The sequence below is a fragment of the Amblyomma maculatum genome, chromosome 1 (assembly GCF_055883805.1).
Source record: "Amblyomma maculatum isolate TAMU_Amacu chromosome 1, ASM5588380v1, whole genome shotgun sequence".
Lineage (NCBI taxonomy): Eukaryota > Metazoa > Arthropoda > Arachnida > Ixodida > Ixodidae > Amblyomma > Amblyomma maculatum.
This window is the reverse complement of record NC_139344.1, coordinates 89,007,467-89,029,723: the sequence shown is the minus strand read 5'-3', so window position 1 is coordinate 89,029,723 and position 22,257 is coordinate 89,007,467. Positions and strand designations below refer to the sequence as shown.

Sequence of the window (22,257 nt, the reverse complement as noted above, 5' to 3'; positions counted from 1 at the left end):
AAACTCTATAAGACACTGCCAGAGGTTAATCTTTCCGTTAAAACGATGAGAATATACTGACGCTACGAAAGGTGCTTTCTTAGTTTTGTTTTGTCTCTTTTTGTTTTAAACACGAATACTACTGTTTGCTTCGCACGTATGCGAATAGGAATAATTAATGTTCAATTCGTGTAGCCTCGCCGCCATGAGATAACGCAGTTCTATCGTATCATTTACGTCCTTCTCAGTTAAGCAGAAAAATTGCCAAACGTTTGCTTTGCTTGTCACTCATTAGAAGACTTTTCTCATCAGTGAAAAGTATCTCATTCTTACGTCGCAATTAAACTGCGTCTAGAGCTATGACGCACACAGTAGCGGAGGACTTCGAATTAGTTTTAACCACATGGTTTGGTTCTCACATCTCGCTCCCCTAGTAATGTATTATTCTCATTTTCAGAGTGCAGAAGCTCGGGACCAAATGCATGTTAGATGACGTCACAAAATTTAAACTCATTGAGTTATATATTTTGTAGTTGCGTCTCTTAGCGAATGGGTGCTCCCGATAAAAGAGCAAAATAGACATCACTGCAAAGCTTCAAAGCATGGACACAAAGAGATGGCGATGGCCCCAAATCACACTGCAAGGGCGCACCAATCGCGGAGCAGCCAAATGTAAACTAAAAGTAAAGCAGTCGGCCTGAAGCGAAATCCATCAGAATGGTCACGTTGTTGCAGCACCATCGTTCAGGGCAAAATAGATCAAGCAGCGGAGGCTGTCAGCAAGTGAGCACGCATGCAGACCGTATGGGCGGCCCAGGAGTAACCTACGCTCTTCTGCGCCCCCTGCACGCGGGAGCTCATGCTGTCTGCTAGCGCCGCTGCCGTTTTCTTCTTATTTTTTTTTTTTTTTAAGCTTCGGCGCGGGCTGGCGGCCCGGGCCTTTCAACTGCGCCTTCAGAAATAGGAACCCTCCAGACCCGAAATAGCGTTCGCCCCGGGCAACCGCGGTTAGCCGCCGCTTCTCGACTCGGCTTTTTCGACCTGCCATCCGAAAGCTGGCTGCGAAGCCTGTGGCCTGCTCCGGTGTGAAAACTTTTTCCCGCAAAGAACTCGAGAGCTCCGCCGCTTCCACAGACACGCCGGCGACCCTGTTCGCTTGCTTCAGTGAGGCCGCACTGTCCCGCTGTGCAGACATCTCATCGCAGCACGCCATTCATCGAGGAGAAACCAAGTGGCTATACCGTGTGCTGTACTCGCTTCGGTGACATTCCTCTGTCGTCACCACGACAAAACCCTCACTGTGAAAGTGTGGCTCCCGAGGACGTCGGCCCCTGCCACCACCAGTTCATTCCGCGCTAGCGGCGCAGTTCACCGGCAATCGCTTGTAAACACTGGAAGGTCAGCTACTTGGACAATATTTTATATCCACTTTCGTCGAGCCAGCTAGGCATCGAAAGGCGACAGAAGTGACATATGAAATGCTGGGTCGCATCGAAGCGCGCGCTGCTGCGGCTGCCTGGGTCCGGACGATGAGGAGTGCGACCGAGCGCTTTCCGATACGTCAACGAAGACTGCGCCTCCTGTCGTCGGACGACCGTTAAGGAGATAACCTGTCGGGAGCTGCAAAGAGACTTTTCAGGAGGTATTTTGCGAAGCTTTTTCTTTACGCATTGCGCATGTGGACATTATAATTCGCCCATTTGGCGCGGCGCAGTCTTGTGATAACGCGTGGCGCAGTAGACCTACGCCACTAGTGAAGATGGCGACAGGGCAAGACAGAGGTAGAGCCATATTAGCCAAAGCCAAGGAAGCGAACTGGGAAGAAGCTCTTCACCCGTTCCTTTCCTTCGCTCATGCGTTGGTGGTTTTCCTTGTCACGGTATGTGCAGTGAATTAGACTAGTACAACGTCGAAAATGTGCAGTAACAACGGTCCTGGCTGTAAGTGTGGGCCAACGTGTCCGCTTGCCCACGCTTAGTAGAAGCCAATGTCAAGTTGTTTGAAGCATTTTATATTATAAGAGTATTGCTCTTTGTGTGTCTTTGCTTTCTTTTTTTTTTTTTTTAAGGAAACTGCAGCAGATGGTGACGACTGACGACACGACTTGAGTCGCAGTGCACGTGCATAAATGCATGACCGCCATTCTTTTGTCGAACAGGAAACAGTAGTATCAAGCAGAGGCATCCTGTGGTCGTTTTTTGTTATAACTATTATATGTTCCGTCCACAATGTCAAATAAGCATTGGCCTTTCTCTAAGTGAACGACGCGGCAGGAGCTTTTCTCAGTATAACTAGCTCCGAAGTTGGTTCATTGGAAAGTTCATGTGCGGTCTCGGCATACTGTTTCCTAACTTCTAATTAAACGGTCCTATAGATCGCCGTTCATGCAACAACCCTAATTGTGACCACTGATCTGCTTGTACAATTCAACCTTTGTGAAAAGCCTTGATAGGTCACCTAGTAGACTGCTCTTCATTTCTCAAGTAAAGGTTATCGCCAAATACTGCCACAATACGCATTCCTCAGTTTTGTGTGCGAAAGTAAATAAACTCCCAAGGCAACTCAGATGGAGCATAAAGAATAGAGCACTGGAGAGAAATCCGTTGATTATGGACATTGAGTAATAGTGGGATAAGCCCACCCCACACCATTCTCTCAAAAAAATTTTTTTTAACTATTTACGAGGTTTGAAACAACCACGGAGACACGTTTTACTTCAATAGGAAATCACAGTATTGCTATCAAGTGCCAGTCTCCTGTGAAATGAGAGTAATGGACTTTCAGGACATTACGGCAGTTAAAGATCAACAATTAGCACATAGTTAGTGTTCTTAATTATTAATATTGATCACAGGTGAAACAACTTTAGGCTCGCAACACAGCTTTAGTTTACAAACTCGCATTGAAGGCGTCAATCGGCTTTGTAGACAGAGAAACTTGAGAACATATTGCGGTTACATATGTAGAGATAATCTAATAACATTTGATTAGTCGGAATGACCTTAGAGCAATACCTAAATGATTTCAGATTATTTGCTTTTTAAAAAACACTCGAGAAGAACGGGCTGGCACATCGTTTTGAGAAGGTGAGAAGGCTTTAATCAAATTCTAAATGCATCTTTTTTTTTGTTGTTTTTTTTCTCTGATAATTTTGAGAAGTATAGCTGTTAATGCGCATCAAAAAAACTCACAATCTTGAGATTAAGCATAAAAAGAACGAAAATATGGGTTTCACTGAACATCTGAAAATATAAAAACATACATATTTTGGAGCAGAAATCTAAAGTAAATTCAGTAACTTGCTGTTCTTAGTTTATAGGTCTTTCCACTCGGCTTTTCTTTCTGAAAGTTCAATGTTATAAACCAAAATCACAGTCATTGCGCTGGTAATAACAGCGTGCAATAACCTTATAAGGAGTGTTCATAGAGAAGCCTAGTCAAATAATCATGGTAGCTCGCTGCTCACCTAGTGCAATCTATCGCCAAATATGGTTAATAATTTTATGCCTTCGCCATTACTCAGCTTTCTGATACGGCTGAAGTGTGCACACGGGAAACTGTTATTACATTCTAGACGAAGGCAGAACGAGAGGTACTTTAATGAACTAGAGGAACAATTATTCCTGTAAACATTTGGTCAAAAATGAGAAAGTATTGACGTCTCGGTTACTTCGCTGAGCATCTGAGAGGGCTAGCTTAAACCGAATGTTATAAGAAGTTTGATAATGTTAAAGCAAACCTCGGACTGTGTGTATATCAAGATCTGTTGGCCTATTGGTTGGCGATGAAGCGTGATTGCTCAATTATTTGTTTAATGGACGCTAGCGAGCGACAGGTATGTCAACAGGGATGTGATGTGATTTGTTCAAGAAATAATTTGACTCTCCGAGTCACGCTGACGCTGCAGTCAGTTGAAAAACGTGTCATAGGTTGGGACACATCTTTCATGGCATGCTAAACTTTTATCTCGTCTCCTAAGTTACATTCAGAAACAGCAGTGTGTCAAAATAAGTCACACGCAACTTTCCCACGCAAGGAGTGATGAGAATTTGTTTAAAAAAAATTGAAACTCGAGGTTTAGACATTGCTCCGTGGCACGCTATCACTCTAGCACCAAGAAAAAAAGCTGCTTTTTTGAAAATAAGTTGTTCTCAGTTTGTCAAAAATCCGATGAGAGCTTTCCACACATTCTCAGCTGAGCGGTTGCAACTCGGTGACAAATAATCTTGGCTGAGCGGCGAAAATAGCAACTTCCTTACGAGAGCTGCCTAGCGAGCTGGGACTTGCATTCGGCTTGCTCTTTCAAAAAACCTCATTTATTCAGGACACCTTGCGTTTCAAAAAGAGCTGTTCACGCACAACGAACAAGAAAATTGTCGAGCAAAAATTTCAGTAGAGCACGGGTATTAACAAAATGACTAGTTCTTCGAAGAGCCGACTAAGTGCTTGTTTTTGGCTGAGCCACTTTGTACGGATTTTCTTGTTGCCCCACTAATAGCTCAAAGGCTTAACGTTTGGCGGAAATATAGATATCTGCGTTCTGGCTTTCTTCTTCACGGAGGGAAGGGGGGGGGGGGGGAGGGGAAGAGGTAGTAAAAGCGTTTTCGCTTGCAAATATTTTTTCTTGCTTGCTCTCGTTGCGATTGACTAGCGTGTAAAAGACAGGCAGAGCAGCTACACAAGTAAACATTTGTATAGGATTCAGGACTAAAAGTGGGTTAAACTGGGATAGCAATGGTTAGACAGCTGGCCTTTTCGAATAGGCTATACAGTGACTCTTAGTTTACGCACTATAGCTCGATCAGTTCAGCTTTTATCAGTAGCGGAATACGATTCAGAAATGTAATTGCTGGGTAAAGAATGAGTTTAACGCAGTTATTGTAATTCCGTCTCTGGGGGCAAAAATAGGGAAGAGCCGTGTTTTAGCTGAAAATGCAGGGAATTCATGAAACAGTTATCGGCCAGTCTTGAAATCGAGAGGTTCCTGTCGCCCGCCCACACACACACGCACTAAGTAGTCGATTGACGGACACTTTCTTTTGAGTCACCGAAAAGTTTTCATGGATGTGGTGCATAGAAAAACGTTGCACTCGACAATGGCTGCCAAGAGGTACGCGTGACTTTACGTTATTCAGAAATACTCGGCGCGAACACCGCCGTACTTGAATGTATAGTGAAAATACAGGAGCTATTTTTTATAATACTTTAGCATTTGCAACTTGACTTTGGCAAAATCCGTCAGTACATTGTGTGACTACGCCGTCACCCTCTACAAATGGCCTCCGCCGACTGCCAATACATTTTTATCCTCGATCACCCACCACCCAGAGTCATCCGTATATCACCTACCAAACCACGCCCGCCCTCCAGAAGCTATGCCCACCTCCACTTTCCAGAAGGCTTCAACCCACTACCTTTCAACACACCTTCAGTGTCCAAGAGCCGCCACCCGCCACCAACCATGCACCTTCCTGCATCTTCCAGAAGGCGTTATCCACCACTCATCCGCTAATGCCACCTTGCAGATAAGCCACCTTAGCACTACACCAAAAAATAAACGGCAGCGAAATTGAATTCAAAAGCAGAACCAGAATGTGGCCTTTGCAGAAGCAAAAGGAGCAATCAATATATATAATGCAAATTTTTCGCGTCACATCGCATATCAGCTGCATGTCTTATTCTTTTTTTTTTCTTTTTTTTTGTATCAGATGACGGTTTGGGCAGCCTTCAACTGAACGTACAGGTTGATAACTGCACAAGTTATTACAAGATCGCCGTCTTTAGAAATGAGTGCTACTTTTGATGCTAGCATGTGTGGACAAGAAACATTAGCAAATGGCTCTTTGAATATGTCACCCGATGGGCCGTATAAAACGTAAGTGTATACTTACATTAGCTTTTTGTTTTTTTCATTCTCATCATTGACACCGCTTTACGAACATAGAGAATATTTACTACAGTGCGAACGTCATCAATTATGTGCAGTAATTTTAGAATGAGAGCTACTGTTAGCATCATTATATACAAGGAAGGTATATTTATTTATTTATTTTAACTGCAGGCCAAATACTGGCCTAACCAGAATAAACAGTACAGTACAAGGCATGCCAATGCAAAACAACAATAAAAACTCGTGAAAAGGATGCAGGCTGTAGCAGTGTTACTCAAACAATAAAATTCTTGCACTAGCAAAATAACTAACAAAACAAAAAAAGAAGATGCGGATATGTGAAATTATAAACAGGTGGGCGAATTGCTGGGCCCAACAGCAGAAACTAGAAAAAACGTCACAGAATAAAAAGTACTTGCAAAGAAAATGGATTGCTGTAATGAGCAGTGTCGTGACGAGTGTTCAGCAATATATAGTAAAGTAAGAATTGTATTCATCAACGACATACGTAGGTGCTTCATCGAGAGTCAAAATTTGCTTTCAAGGATTGTAAAATCCTAAATAAATAGTATCTGAATGTGTTTAGAGCTACCGCCATGTTGTGAAATTAAGTTATGTCAATAGCAGTCAACTCTTCTCGGCCGGATTAGGTTTTGCCTTTCGCTCTCACTTTTTCCTTAGCTCCACCTTTGGTCTAGTAGTAATTCAATCATGGTGTGATGCAATGCCATTTAGTGCACGGTAAACTAACAGCCTAAGCACTCTGCAGAGCGACAGAACTTATTCCTAGGGGCAGGTGCGTCAGATGTTTGTAGGCCTAGTGTACGCGCTGAACCCAAACAGTGGAAAAAAAAAAATGAATTTGGGCTGACAGTAAATAGCCCAATCGACGCCAATACGAAGCAGTCGAGGATCCGTTTTTAGCTATGCAAGGTGGTACGAAATATTTTCCGAAACTGCACCTGAAAGGTCTTCCGGTGGCATTTTGATCTAGTAATCTATGTAACTACTTGCCGTGGTGACCGAGTTTTTATGGTAGCGAAATGTTAAAGAGGGTGCAATGTCCAGTGTCAGTTTCACGTTAAAAAAACCACAGGTGGTCCGAACTAATCCAAAGCCCTCCATTGCGACACACGTGCAGCATCGGAACGTTCAATTCGTACTAAACACCGACCGCACAAACGACAAAGTTTCTAGCATCTGCTTTGAGAGTGCACATAGCCGAATAATGATTCGGATATGTATAATACAGAATAACGATTGTTAGTGCTAAACAAAATTCAGTGCACAGAATTAAAGAGAACAGAAATTATCTTTCGATATTGCCCACAGTTTTATCACAAAACATTAACATCTTAATGTTAATACAATGGTGCACCTTTCTATTTTGAGTGCGCTTGAACATAGACACGAACATTAAGCGCACTGCAGCTGATCAAGAACGAGTTTCAAGACCCTTAATGAGACGGCTTCCCACCCTCGCAGCATCGTTTGTCTTCAGGAATCGCAGGGTAACGCGGAAACATGGAGAAAGGAAATGCGCGGAAGCGACGCTGGCGTTTCAGCCGAAGTTTGCGCCCTCTATCCGACCCCCGAGTCGCTTTCCGCTGCTTGGTGCGCTGCTGCCGAATCCTGGCGGTTCGAGCGTGTAGGTGCAGCAATGGCCCATATATATAGTCTTGGAGTGCGCTCGTCCCCTGCACTCTTCTCTCTTGGCGACAGCACGTCCACTATCGTCGACAATGGCAGCGTGCTTACGTGCTCTGGACATGTGCGAACCTTCTCGCCGCCTGTTGCTCGAGCTCAGACGCAGTAGCGGCACCCGGAACGGCAGTCGACGTAAACACTACGGCCCGGAGCGTGCGTGCACTGCACACCATGAAGATTGCTCGCTGAGCAGGTTCGGCCGGAAATGAGCTTCTGGAGGCAAGCTTAGGCAACCCAAACGCTGCGCGGCTTTCACCGAGTGCGTGAAGTTAGTACGGTGATATTGAATATAAAACAAGGCTCGACGCTTCTAGGTGGCTAGGCTTAGTCATAGAAGCCTCGTAATATTCGCAAGGAAACCTACTTCATGGTGAAGCTGCCTAAAACCTGTTTTATTAACCGTTGCGCGCAAGTTTGCTATGTCATAGGAGTTAGTTGTGACAAGTTCAGGGGAAAGAACCGTGAGATATAAACTTTGCATCGGGACATGCCACGCGGAAAATGGAGCCACGCATTACCGTCTACACTGTCTTTGGGAGCCGTCTCATTGCTGGCTTTTTCTAACCTATACCCACAATACACCATTGGTGCGATTGAGGCTCCCTTCTGTTAGCAGCATCAGTCTATACCCTCTGTCGGAAAGCAATACCCCGTTACTTAGTGGCAAGGACAGGGATGTTTATTTATGTTCGAGCTGATGTAGTATTTGTTCGAAAGCGGTTCTTGTTACCCGTGTAGGCAGCTGTTAGGACAAAGAGGAGAAAAAAGTTAGAGGACTCTTCAGTACTTTAGAGTTGATGCCAGAGCATTGTCATATGGACCTTGTGCGATGTTGCCAAGTAACGATTAGTAGGGTTTATTTGTCAGTAGGGCTGAATAATGACCTTAATTTCAACCAAAGCAAATTAATGTGCACTTGCTGTCCATTATAAGGTATTGGGCGGTTCGATTCCCACTCAGCCGTTTTCTCTTGTGCAAGAGCGTTTTTCTTTTGTAGAAGGCATTTCGCACCGGTGGTTGAATGACGTTTGGCGTGTGACGTCATTCCTATGACGTCATTCCGTCAACAAGAAATTCTTGTTGTCACGACACCGGTACTTTCTACAAACCTGCCGGCAGACGTTACCGCGTTAAAATTTTAGGATTCCTTTCTCTAGGCGGTGGACAGCGGCAGCTGATTTGTCCGCTGTTGTTGTGTGCCAAGTGTACCTCCAGCTCACCGCGCTAGACTCTCCGGCTACAAGCTCGATGGAATGAACATTTCTCCGTATTATAGGGCAGCTCGGGGGGTTCCTGGTCGTGTTCTGCTCAAGAATGCATTATATTAGTTTCCGCTCTTCGTTGCAACAAATTGTTTTTCGAAGTAAGGCGACGCCGAGTAAAACTCATGTAAAACGAAGTAGCCAGAAGACGGAGATGCTGCTGTGTGTGAGGTAGCGATGATGATAAAAGTATGATGACAAAAGATCCTGTAACCGCATTTAATAAATACAATAGCGACTTCGAACATTGAATAAACGTATCAAATGTCTGAATTGGCCGGATACAAGCCTTATATTATTTTTAATAAGGGAGTAATTGCTCATTGGGAATAAGGGAGTAATTATTCATATTATTTTTATTCAGCAGGACAGAAGCGAACACGGACGTGAGAGTAACGCTTATGACGTCACATATTCAACGTTGTCCATAGACATAATCTGAACTGAGCTCCCGAAAAATAAAATTTTCAAACTCTGTCTGCATGGAGACGAAACGCCCTATGGCTTCGTAACCCAGCGTATTTATGCGGACGAACCGAAGAACATACATGAGAGGTTATAGTCAAACGTGTGTGGCCGTGCCTCGTTAATAGTGTTACGTAGCGCCAAGCGATGCAGCACAGTGCGAGGTTAGAAACACGGCGACGAGATGACATGATGATGACAAATGATTTAATGGTCATCGGGCCTGGTGCGAGGCTCCTCCCATGCGCCACTGACCGCTTCGTCGTCTTCGTATTCGTAGCAATATAGACACTGCATGGCTGCCGAATAAGCTTGGTCATAAAGCGAGTCGTCCGGAATAACAAATCGCAAAATGAAATTTGCAAAAAACTAAGGTCTCTTTCTGTGCACTGTAGTTGTCATCAAAAGTTAAAATTCGACAGGCTTTTGGGAGCTCTGAGCCCATTATCCTGGCTGCCAGTTTGTTTTCAATAATGTGGTGCAGCTTCATATACCTAGTGGTGCAGCTACACGTACCCAGGCGGTAGATATTTCCAGAGTCCTCCACTACGGCGTCCTTCATAGCCTGAGGGGGTTTGGGAGGTTAAATCCTATAACCCAAACCAAGTAACGGGGGACACTTATTCTCCGCCTTTAAGCGTAGGCTACCAGCCCGCATATAAAGCAGCGCTTTAACCAGGCCGTATGAATGGGATACGTGGCCTAGGGGTAAGTAATGTGTTTGACTCAGAATGCAAGGGTACCGGCAGGCTATTCCGGTATCACGTACCCTCCCATATGAAAGGAGAGGCCCGACTTGGAAGCTCCTGTTCAACGTGACGTCAGACAACCCTATACGGCCAGTCAGTGTGTTCGCATGCCAGCTCCCAGCTACCGCCTGCCAGCGCCATGCTCGTAATTTTTTACCCACATTCAGTGACAAATACGCCGTCAGCGCCGACGCCGGATTTTATGGTGAACGGAGCCTTTAACGCTTTCGCGTTAAAAGTCATTATGGCCTGTCATGGGTAGATGAACTAAACGACTGTTATCACCCCACTACCCCAGGATTCAGCCAGGTGGCAGCATCTTAATTTTATCTCTCTACGAAGCACAACCTACAGAGAGGATTTCCTTCCCAACCATTTACGCGATACGGCAAATACTGCTTACGAACTTTGTAATTCAGAGCATGAAATTAGGAGGAGAAAGGGTCATTAGTCAGTTATTTCAAATTTTACACTGCATTCCTTAGACACCCAGCTCTCAAAACGCAGAAGATAAAACACTTGGTTGGATCCGTACAGAATCTGTTCTAATCACCGGCCACATTAACGCGACAAAAATGCGGTCGCCCCAGTGGGCTCTGTGCATTTCTGCCTTTCCATTGTCTGGACGTCGAGTTTCTATATTAATGAGGTCCAAATAGTGCAATAAAAAGTTTGGGCTCCTGAAAAGCTAGCCATAATTCGAGTCATCTGTATTAACTTATGTCGTATCAATAAGCCACGAAAGAATCTCAAAAGAAAAAAAAGAAAGAAACCCGGAGTTGGCCTATATATAGTCATGCATGACGACCTTACGCCGCAGACGTGTGGAAAGATGGTAGATCTTGCCTTGCCTGTGAGCTTAAGGAATCACGCATAGCCCGCGTGACGTATATTTTGCCTTAGGTATCATATAGTGCCCCGCGAAGCATCCGTTAACATTTATCACGTATATCGCGAGGGGGGTACACTTAAGTTATTATCTGAGAATGATCAAACGCACGGCAGAATCACCGGCGCAGCATCGAGGTATAGTGCTGTGTGGCGCTTCTCGGTATATTGCTGACCACGCTGAATACACCACCGCAACTAGCTCCCGATAAGTAAACCGATCCTTTCAAAAGTGCCGTGGCAGCTATCCTTCGCCGCGACGGTTCCTACCGGCGGCCCTGCGCCGCGTGACAGCTTCATATACCACTACGATTGACATTTACATGAGCTGTATGAATTGTTTATACGAACAACCAATTCGGACCTCACTCGATCTCAAATCGTTCTCTATGCAGGTAGCTATAAAGACTGCTTAAGGACGAAAGGAAGGAATAAAGAAAGTTCTGACATTTTAATGAGCATGTCTGTGCCTGACTAATTATGTGGACAAAATTCATAGCCTAAACTCTAATGGTGCTTTGGAGAACCATAAAAGCTGATATGCAAAGGTCATCGATCCTTAGCACGCGCGTTTAAGGTGTTCAAAGTTTTAAAAACTTACAGCGGTCTAATGAGCAGTTGGTAAAGCGCGGTGACCTTGCCGGTTCAGCCCGTTAGAAAGGATTTTCCCTTAGGTAGTACGTTCCCGACTGCACATGACATACGAACATTATTCATCCTTTCTGCGCGCTTGCAAGCATATAATGCGGGTGATCGTCTGTGCGTTGCGAAACAAACGCCCTTGGACGCCCACATTCCCTTCAATCTGCAAAGAAGCGCAGTCTTGGAACGTGACAGGCCCGGGCGCTTCATGTCGAAATCCGTTCTTCCTGCAGGCCGGGAGGACGGACCCAACTCACTGACGGCCATTATTTCACCACCCTCCCTCATTGTACCCTATACCCGCGGTTCAAGGTCTCTTCTAACGAACCAAGTTGATGGCCTCGCTGCCCTACTGAAGCAGCTTTACCAGCGCCGAGCCGGGACAGAGCATCACGCGGTGCGAATGAACTGGAGCACGCGGTTCTTTCGGCACCGGAGCCGCATCCCGCGGCCATCGCTCTGCCGATGACGGCCATAAAGCTGACGAGTACACATTACCCGCGTTAAAAACGGAGGGACCGCGGGTTGCCTGCGGCGTGGCTTCGATCCGGGCAAGCGGGAAGCCAAACACTGGCAGCCAGCATTGTGTGTATGCGTAGGGCCTGTAGACAAGGCAGACTGAGTAAACAGACAAGCATATTTTCGGCCATACCGGCGGCGATTCTCTTAGCGCATGCTCATAGCCGCGACAAGACTCAGAAGAAAAACGCGGCGCCGGCCCAGCAGACAAAGCGATGCCCCCAAGAACGGCGGCGCGCGCGCAGTGGGTACGCTGCCGCCAGCGTCAACAAACAGCGCTCGCCTTTCGGGACGTCAGTCTGGCTGCGCAGGTTGCCGAAACACGACCGTGTCCGCCGTGCTAACCGAGTCCCGTAAGCGCCGATGAAAGGCTCCTCTGGAGCACCGTGATCTCTCCGCGCCGCTAAAGGCATCGTTTACGCGCCCCCGGTTCCGAGCACGAAAGTTTTCCGCGCTGGCACAAATACCTAGCCGCTTATCTCTTTTTACTTGCGTGCCTCTTTCCACAGCTATTTCTTCTGCTTTCTTTTTATGCCAACAACTTCGGACTAGTCCTTTTATGGCTCCGCCTGGCTTTCTTTAGCATACCCTCCCTTTGAAGCAGCGCTGCAGTCTTCGTGCTCACAGAATCGTCGCAAGAAATAGAATTTTGGATGTTAGGACAAAGTATAACGCCGTAGAAGCGCCGTTGATATATCCGGCGGATGCGATTTCCAGGGTGATGCGGTTACCAGTGGCGGCGAATGTGCAATGAATGCTCCGAAGCAGCCGAAAAACACGCGCAAGCTTATTCACGAAGCCGAAACAGAAGCAGAAACGATACACGTCGGAAGAAACCTCAAAGCGATGCCGATCACTTTTTCGCGTAACATGGCGGTCACTATACGCTTTTGACAGTGCAGAAGAAATCCGCCTAATGCTGCGCAAGGCAACAGTCTGTCACACATCTGAAGAACAAACTGATATGCGAAGAGGCCATTACTAACACGCATGAGTTCCTCGCAGTGATGGAGTAGCATTTTAAGGTATGGCGATCTTCAGTCTTGATCGGCGGAACTGGCATGTGCCGACGAACCAAAGTGTGCGTCTGGACAGTAGAGTGCGTACACTGTCACGTTGCTGGCAAGAGTTTTGAACTGCCAGGAAAGGACAATATTTCTTGTGCCTCGAAGCGACTGGTGCGCAGTAGGTGCTCCTGCGCGCTTCGAATTTTATGGATCTCTTATTTTTTTATTTTTTTTTTTTGCATTATAGTACATCTGAAGTTCACTGATGGCTTTGTTGGCAGGCGCTGAAAGTATCTATGATTGTGGATACTTCGTCTGCCTCGGTGCCTTGATCTTTTGTAAAGTGCGTGTGTTCGCGTGCTTCTAAAAAAACTTTGTCGCAGTTTAACTCCATTTAAACCGATTAAAACGTGCTAAAGCAATATTTGGCATCGTTTTGCATGCCGGTTTAGCATTGTGAAACTGCCAAAGAGCTTGGAAAAGTTTAAAACGCCTTTAGTTGGTGTAGATTTGGGGGAAAAAGAAGGCGCAATGTCTTTATCACTTCTCGGTGGACACCTACGTTGACTGGTTTGGTTTGGTTTTGAGGTTCAACGTTCCAAAAAAACTCAGGCGATGAGAGACGCCGTAGTGGAGGGCTTCGGAAATTTCAACCACCCGGGGTGGTTCTTTAACGTGCACTGACATCGCGCACACGTGGGCGCTTTGCTTTTTGATGGAGGCGGGCATCAAGGCGCCAGTGTGCTGCGCGATGTCAGTGCACGTTAAAGAACCCCTAATGGTTCTAACGCCCTCCACTACGGCGTCTCTCATAGTCTGAGTCGCTTTGGCACGTTCAACCTCATACACCCACATGGACAATTAACAGCATACAATTGGAGGTACGGGTCGTCAGTTCGAATCCCTGTCGCGAACTAGCCCCAAACTTTACTAGCAGATGGATACTAAGTGGGACGCGAAATGGTAACACATCAACCTGAATGCTGCGAAAAGAACGGTTGCGCCACAGTCTTGATACGAAATCAAGCTGCATTTTTGTTTCCACTCGCTGTTCACACTTTGTCCACATCTCCTGCTCACTACACTCAGAAGGCAAATGAAGCTTTCGCTTAAAAAAAAAAAAAAAAAAAAAAAGGCGTTTCTCACAATGCCAGTCTATAAATCGAATACGTTTGTCTTTCAGACGTGTTCGAACTCTTGTTATTAATCCGGAGCACGGCGAGTGCTCTATACAGACATCGTCGGACTACGTACGATACATATAGTGCAGTGCTGACATGTAAGAACGTTTGAGAACCCTTTTCTTGATAAGACGTTCGGTGATTTTCGGTCAATCCAGTTATCAAGTCTAATCCTAATCCGTTATTCTGGGTTGTACTTTTTTTTTTTTCACGCCGATTCTTCCTGAAATGAACTCATTATAACCAGCCCAGTTCGCCGTGTTCTAATCCTACTTTTGCTGTATCATGAATGAACAAAACTTACTTTTTGTTAACAGCTCTCATAGTTAAGCTCTGCAGCCGCTCACCTTGCGTAATGAAAGCAAACAAGTAAAACAGCACAAGCAAGAACATTTTTGGCTATAAGTTGTCGGATCTCATGCATATGGCTAGTGCAAATGGGCAGCAATAATTCCGGACTTCACGCCTAGCCACACATTTAGCTAATGTAGTTGTAGATTCCACCCATTCGATGCTCCTATTAGCTGAGAAAGCCGGGTTTTTGCGTGGTGATCATTGTACAGTTGAGCGCGATTTGAAGGTTATCGCGCGAGCGTCGACCAGCTTTGCACTCCAGGCATCTGGCGGCCGGGTTTGGAACAGGAAAAATCATGATTTCGCACTCTTCTCTCCCTCGTTCGCTGTTTCATACAACCACCATCACCCCCGCGACAAACTCACCGCCCTTTCTCTCTATTCTAAGGTTTCCATTTGTTGCAATAAAGTGTCCAATTTCAGATAATACCGAAGATTACGTCGTGCGCGCAACGATCACTGCCTCTTTGCAGAGCCAAAAGAAAAAAAAAAAAAAGTGATGTCCCAGCAGGGGGTGACGGCTGCTAAAGGAACAGCAAAAAGAGTGAGGGAAGCTGGCCTGATACCTCCCTCGCCTCGGCAGACAATTCTGGACCATGGCATAATGCACCCGGTCGACGCTCGCGCAATAACATGCGATAACATTCAAATCGCGCTCGACTGTACGTAGTGAAAGTTGCACGTTGCTGCAAAATAATACTTGTGAAGCGCTTCAAGCCTATGCTATATAGCAAGGCTATTGTGGCCAGTATTGCAGTATCACGTCGTGGAAGCCTGTCCTATCACTATCTTTTCTTATCTGCTTCAATTTGGACAGAGTCAGCAACAGATATTTCCTGTCAAATATTTTTTTCGCACTGCTCTTTTAAATACTGGCGTATCGATTGATTTCGAGCTTAAGACACCTCAGGTAGAGTTTTCCTTATCTTTTTGTCAACGTCTTCAATAAACCATTGCTAATTTATGTTTGTTTCACAAGTTTGTTTACTCCGAGCTACGACAGGAACCTTACATCTGCGCACCCCCACCACGTCTCTCCCTCCGCACCGGTCTTCAGCAGCAAGTGTCATGACCTCGCGCCCGCACCACTACATTTTCTTCATCATTCTTCCCCCGGACTGCCAACGACTGGAACGGCCTTCCCCGAGAACTTGCTGCTATCACATGTCCATCTTTATTTCCTGAAAGAATCGCGCGTGTACTTGCTCAGTGAAAATCTTGTATTTGTATAACTTACTTACACATATATGTCACCTACTCTGTTTTTCATATATGTGCGCCCCACCCCTTATATAATACCCTGTAATGAGGGTCTTTAAGGTATTAAAGTGAAGTCAAGTGAAGTGAAAAAAAAAACTACATAAAAAACTAAACAAAGTTCTTGATCTGGACCACGTGCTGTAAAATAGAATGCCCCTTTATTGTTAAGAAGAAACAAGGTGGAGCCAGTCTATGAAAATTCAGCGGTTAACGGTTCCAAGCTGCCGCAGTAGAAGCAATGAAGACTCCCAACGATTTAACTAAGCATGTGATATATAAAAGGTGCTTGCTTTCTGCGCGTTTTTCATGCGGAGTTACGAACAAAATTTAAACACCTGTATACCGCTGCAAGTTTTCAGCAGCGTTTGCAGCGGGTGCAAGCGAGCTCTTTTACCAGGTATTAAACAGCAAGGATTATAAATTGCCTACTAAATCTACTTGCACTTGCAACATCAACGCTCAGTGTAGGCACGCTCCTTTCCATGGTTTGTATACTGTGACGACCGAAGCTCAGTACCTGGCAGCCAGCGCTGTCACAGTACCCTGCCGACGCTGCCGCAGTAGCTTTCACCACACGCACCGCGCAAGTGGAGATAATTTCTGTCTCTCGCTCTCATCTAGAGATTGCAGTAGTCAGACTGCATCCAGCAGACGCCAGGAACTAGATAAAATACGAGCGTGTAGTTTTCTATAGCGAAGGCTCTCGCGCAACGTAGTAGCAGTTGTAGTACTGTGCGTTAAGGCTTCTCGTAAGCGTCGGTATGCTGCTTTTTGCACTGTCGACTGGCACGCGCTCCCACGTTCCCCTTCATAGGCAATCTGCGGTAAACACTGCCGCCGTGTCGGTTGCAGTGTCGCAACGCACGGTTTAGCAATAGAAGCAAGCATTCCTTTTTTCTTTTTTTTTTTTTTTACGCATGCCCGCAGTGCTTTTTCGTTCCACCTAAGCTTCATCGCACTTGAAAGCCGCACTTGGTATCCGTCAGTTAACTGGGCTAGATAGAGAGCTCATAGGCAAGGAATACTATCGCCCAAACGGCACGCCTGTATTCGTTCACAATGTGGTTTCGCGTACATCGCGAACATAGCGGCTGATGTTAGCATTTTTTAGGCGCTCCGTGGAGCAATTGCGCTACTGCCTGGCCACTGCAGTTTGCTTATAACAGTCCACTACCGCGCAGGATCTCAATAGGGCTCCGCGAGGCTCATTTTAATATTTCACTTCCAGTAGTACAGTCATCAAATGTTCTCTTGTGATGCCAGTTTCCAAATAAAAGTTTTATATTAAGAACGCCTCTCCTGCTTCTTCACCCCTCGTTTTACTGACGATAAGTGCAGAAAGAATGGGAGAAAACAAGCGCGACAGCCACGTCAACCACTGTATTTGTGACTGCATGTACCGTCTGAGCCGAAAGTAGCCAGGCTGCATGGTTTACATCTCAGTCGTGTTGTGGGCACTTAGGGCATCCCTTGAGCTCTAAATCTCTGGAAGCTAAAGACAACTCTTGTTCTCACCTCGCAAGGTCTTCTGGTTGGTACAGAAGCCGCTAGGATTCCATTATGCAGGTGAAGAGCAAGACTTGCAGCCTGTTACTTTTGGCAAAGACGGCACATCCGGCGCTTCATATGCCGATCATGCTTATTTCTGGGCCGTCTGTCATGCGTTGCCAAGTGTGTACACTACGTAACAAATCAACGCAAGCCTTCATTTTGCTTCTTGTGAGAGGGGAGTGGTACGTAAAATGTAGACAGCCTTCAATACCATAGTGGCACTTAGCAACAACTGCTGTACTTGTGGACAACTTTCTGTGGCTATTCAGTGAAAGCTACACAACCGAAATGCATCAGCTCACTCGGCAAGAATATAGTCCTTCTAGAAATTTCGGGGATCTTGCTTTGCAATGCTGTACGATTATGGAATTATTACCGTTCATATTACATCAAGATTATGCTACAATGCTAGCCAGTACCGCACAAGTGAACATGATGTGCGCATGCCGGTAACTGCGCTACCCGTCCGGGATTCTGTGAAGCGTAGGCCGCATCTGCTGAGTCCACCCCTGTTCTTGTTTTGACAAAGTCGGCTATAGTATTTAACAGTCGTGAGTTAGCTGACACCTCGAAAACTGTTAATTGAACGTCAAGGCTGAACTGAAGCCGAAACCGTAACTGCGGCCAGACGTGCTGTAACTACCTGGTATAGTAACACCGTACACTGCAAGCGAAGCTCCGGCCCCGTAGCCTATGCCCCGTAGCCCCAGGAAGCTACCCCTGAGTATAGTAGCGCGTTGGCACAAAGGCTTTCGGAGGATGGATAACACGACTTCACTAGCGAATCTATTTCACTGAGACTTGATTGTGGAGTTTGTAATGAGGACATTCGGCTGCAGCATACATGCAGGAGCTTCCGTCAAGAAAGGAATAGTGGGCTATTTGGTATTGATGAGCGGCACAAAGAAGGGTTAACAAACAGTAAAGGTTGAGAGTTGAGGAGAACGAGTGCTTGTCCCGTCTGTGTTCTATCCTCTGTCCGTGCTTTTTCGTGCTGTTTTCCGTCATTTACTCTTATATTTCTTAATGTATACACGCTGGTGGAGAAGAAAATCTGTTTCCATGTGACAGATTTGTCTCGAAAATTACTGCGACTTCTTTAACACTCGTGCTCACTTCGATTTCTTTAAAGCAAGCTCTGTACATTTAACCACGGACCCCGCAACTGTGAAGTGAACTGCGCCAGCTTGAAATGAATCTCCCGTGACATTCCGCGGCGAGGGACAGTGTGACGGAAGTTCGGTGCGTGATTGGTGAGGACCCACCCGTTGCCGCAGGCAGTAGAACGATATCTGAGGCGCTAGCCCTTAGAGGTAAGAGAAGCGCTACAACAGCGCTCAAGAATTTCACGGTGAGAATTGAAGGCAAGCGAAGAATTCTTTATGCAACAGCTTCCAGCTTTGAGCTGGCGCATTTCCCACTAAACATAAGAGGAGACATATATGTGTTCGTCTGCGTGATCTATTAAAAAGTGACCGCCGAAAATTTTGGGTGTTCCATTCTGCCCAGTGATACATCTACCTCGTCTAAAATAGAAAATGACGTCATTAGCGACTCGGCAGCAGTCTAGAATTTATTTCAGTGTGTATTTTCAGCCCGTATTTGTTTTCGATAACAACCTCATTCCACCACTTTCCGATATCGTCTTTTTTTTTCTTAAGTGATTAGTGAGATCAAGATAAGTAGTTCTGGCATTTTAAATCATATTCTAACTTTGGATACAAAGAAACACACAGGTCCGGATGGTGTGGTTCTTGGTTCGCTACTCATCATGGTCATCGAAATATCCTCCAGTAATATTAAATAAGTCCTTAACGTCTGCTACGGTTCCCGTTTCTTGGAAGTTATCCAAAGTGCTACCTCTTTATAAATCTAGTGATAAACAGCTTTTGTCTAACTGTAGGGCAATATCATTGACATCACAATTGTGCAAAATGTTATAACATATCATTCATAAGCACATCACGTTATTCTAAAAGTCTAATAATTTACTCTCTAACATTCAGCACGGCTTTAGAGGCGGTTTTAGTACAGTAACACAGTTGGTTGGATTCACGCACGACATTTCACATAACCTTGATCATGGTAAACAGGCTGATGCAATTTTTTTTTATTTCTTGAAGGCATTTGATATCGTATTGCATTCTAAAATTCTAGCTATACTCAGTATCATACCAAATAACCTCAACTAGTTAATTAGATTTCTAGCTTCTTATCACAACGCTTCCAGTTCGTTTCTTACAGTTTTACTGACTCGATCTGCTTCAATTAATGCCACATCAGGGGTTCCTCAAGGCTCTATCATCGAACTATTACTTTTTTAATATACATAAACGATTTGCCTAGCAAATTTTCTTCTAACATTCGGCTTGTCGGAGGTGATTGCGTTTTATACGAAGTGATTGATCTTTCTAATGACCATTTCCGCCTACTAGAATCTTTGATAGCTTTTGTACTATGTGCAATACATGGCAGATGAGGATTAGCTTGGACTAATCACATTAAGCATCAAGCTACTAATGTATAAATCACTAATTCATCCAGTGTTAGACTATGCTTCTGTAGTTTGGAATCCATATACACAATCAATGATTAATAAGTTGGAGACTGTCCAAAAAAAGCAGTGCGTTTTATTTTTCGCCGTTATGAACGCTATTTCTCACCCCCCTTCGGCACTTTTCTCCCTGAAACTAACAACGTTTTCTGCTCGTCGCCGCATCGAATCTTTCTTTCTTTCTTTCTTTCTTTCTTTCTTTCTTTCTTTCTTTCTTTCTTTCTTTCTTTCTTTCTTTCTTTCTTTCTTTCTTTCTTTCTTTCTTTCTTTCTTTCTTTCTTTCTTTCTTTCTTTCTTTCTTTCTTTCTTTCTTTCTTTCTTTCTTTCTTTCTTTCTTTCTTTCTCACTATATAGCGAAAAAAGGAGCCAAAGGAAAAGCCGTTCAAGCACGGCTTAAGGTGTTCTTAGCTCCACTTATTAGGCACTGGCAGCAGGGAGAACAGTACAAAAACAATCTTAGTGCAGAGCAAAATATGCAGCAATAAAAATGGAACCATAGTAAGTGGTACAAATATCCAACTTATCAAAATAATCTACATCACACTGCACCAATTGAGCGCATATCACATGGCACACAAAATAATAGCGTAAGATTCAGCGGATAAACCTGGCGATGAGACCAGAAAGTTGCAGTTTAGAAATGTCGATATCTTGATTTATATAGTCATTTAACATACGTGGTAAAAGATCATCGGCAGGTAGATATCGTCACGTGGTAGTGACCAGGGTCGATGACACAAATGAGGAGTCGGTGATTGCACTGAAGAAACTTTATTGGGCTGACTTGCGCCCGCAAAAGAACTGAGCAACTCGGCGGCGGCGATAGCAGTAAACGTGCTCGTCTATCGTCGAACAAAGAATGCCTGTCGCACACATCAACGCTCAATTTAAAGGCGTCTCAGAATCATCTAGATAACGTCGCAAACTGTCACTAGCACAGCTTGGAACATTGGAGAAACATACGCGAGTGGCCGGAATCTTCGAGATAGATCTCGGCGCATCTTGCGCGACAAAGAAAATGATAAAGGTGTGTCTCGCGACATCGAGCCTTAACAAACAAAGAATACAAAATTAATACGCGTGCCAGAATCACAGTGATCAGGCCGCATGCCGGCGGCTGTCAAAAAAATAATAAATACAGCTTTGAAGGTTTCGCGCCAATATTTTTCAAAATGAGGCAGACCTGGTGGCGTATACTGAATCGCATAAGCATAGTCTGGCAATGTCGGTAAGGGTATTGCTTCCGCGCTTTTGACTAATATAATATTCTCGTGATAACATAAACCTATATAGCTCACTAACACTAAGTATATTGAACTATTTAAAAAGCTGTGAGGCAGATTGCAGGTATAGTACGTTAGCGATTAATGCGTAGAAATTTCTTTTGTGTTATTAGTAACTTGTTTAGATTACCCTCTGTGTTTGTGCCCCATCCTAGAAATAAATTATTTAGGTAGGACGCGAACACAGACCTGTATATGATTAACTTCACGCTCTCAGCTAAAAGGCATCTGTTTCGATTTACAATCCCTATCGTACTGCTCCGTCTATTCAGCACAAAATTTACGTGGTCATCCCACTGCAAGTGTTTGGAAAAATGTACTCCAGTGACTTTAACGCACTGCATGATTTCTCTCTTCAAAGATTTAATATTAGGTCAGTAGTCATGGCGACCTGTTTACCTCTAGGTTGAAAAATTATTGCTCTTGTTTTTGTAGCATTAAGCTTTAGGTGGTTATTTCTTATCCAGATATCTAACGCTTGCAAGACGTCATTTGCTTTTACAATTGCTTCATTGAGGTTTGGAGAGGCAGTAAATATATTGGTGTCATCAGCATAAAGAATAAATTCAGTTTCTGACGCTATATTAACCAGATCATTTAAATACAGAGTGAAAAGCAAAAAGCCCAAAATACTTCTCTGTTATGCTTCTTGCTCGATGCCAAAGTGTTAACAGAAACAAACTGATACCTATGTAAAATATATCTTTTCAAGAAAGTAAGTGGAAGCCCATGGATGCCATAATGCTCTAACTTTTTGAAGATAATGTTATGGGGGGGGGGGGGGTGAATATAGTCAAATACCCAACTGAAGTCAACAAATACATCTACAACGAATTGTCTCATTTCAAAATTGTACAAAATATACTCTCTTTAATCCAGTAGTGCCAATTCTGTAGATCGGTTCCTTTGAAAACCGTACTGGGATGTTATCATGCAATTTTTATTACAAAATGAATATAAACGGTT

At 44.7% G+C, this 22,257-nt stretch overlaps 1 protein-coding gene across 1 annotated transcript in view; it reads left to right on the top strand.

Annotated features, from left to right (window-relative positions):
- The first annotated feature begins 1,235 nt into the window (after nucleotides 1-1,235).
- The window catches only part of LOC146203113 (uncharacterized), a 128,203-nt gene continuing 107,181 nt past the window's right edge, over nucleotides 1,236-22,257 (top strand). Inside the window, 1 exon segment of the mRNA XM_084588531.1 lies at nucleotides 1,236-1,621. The gene's annotated coding sequence lies outside the window, so the exon portion shown is untranslated.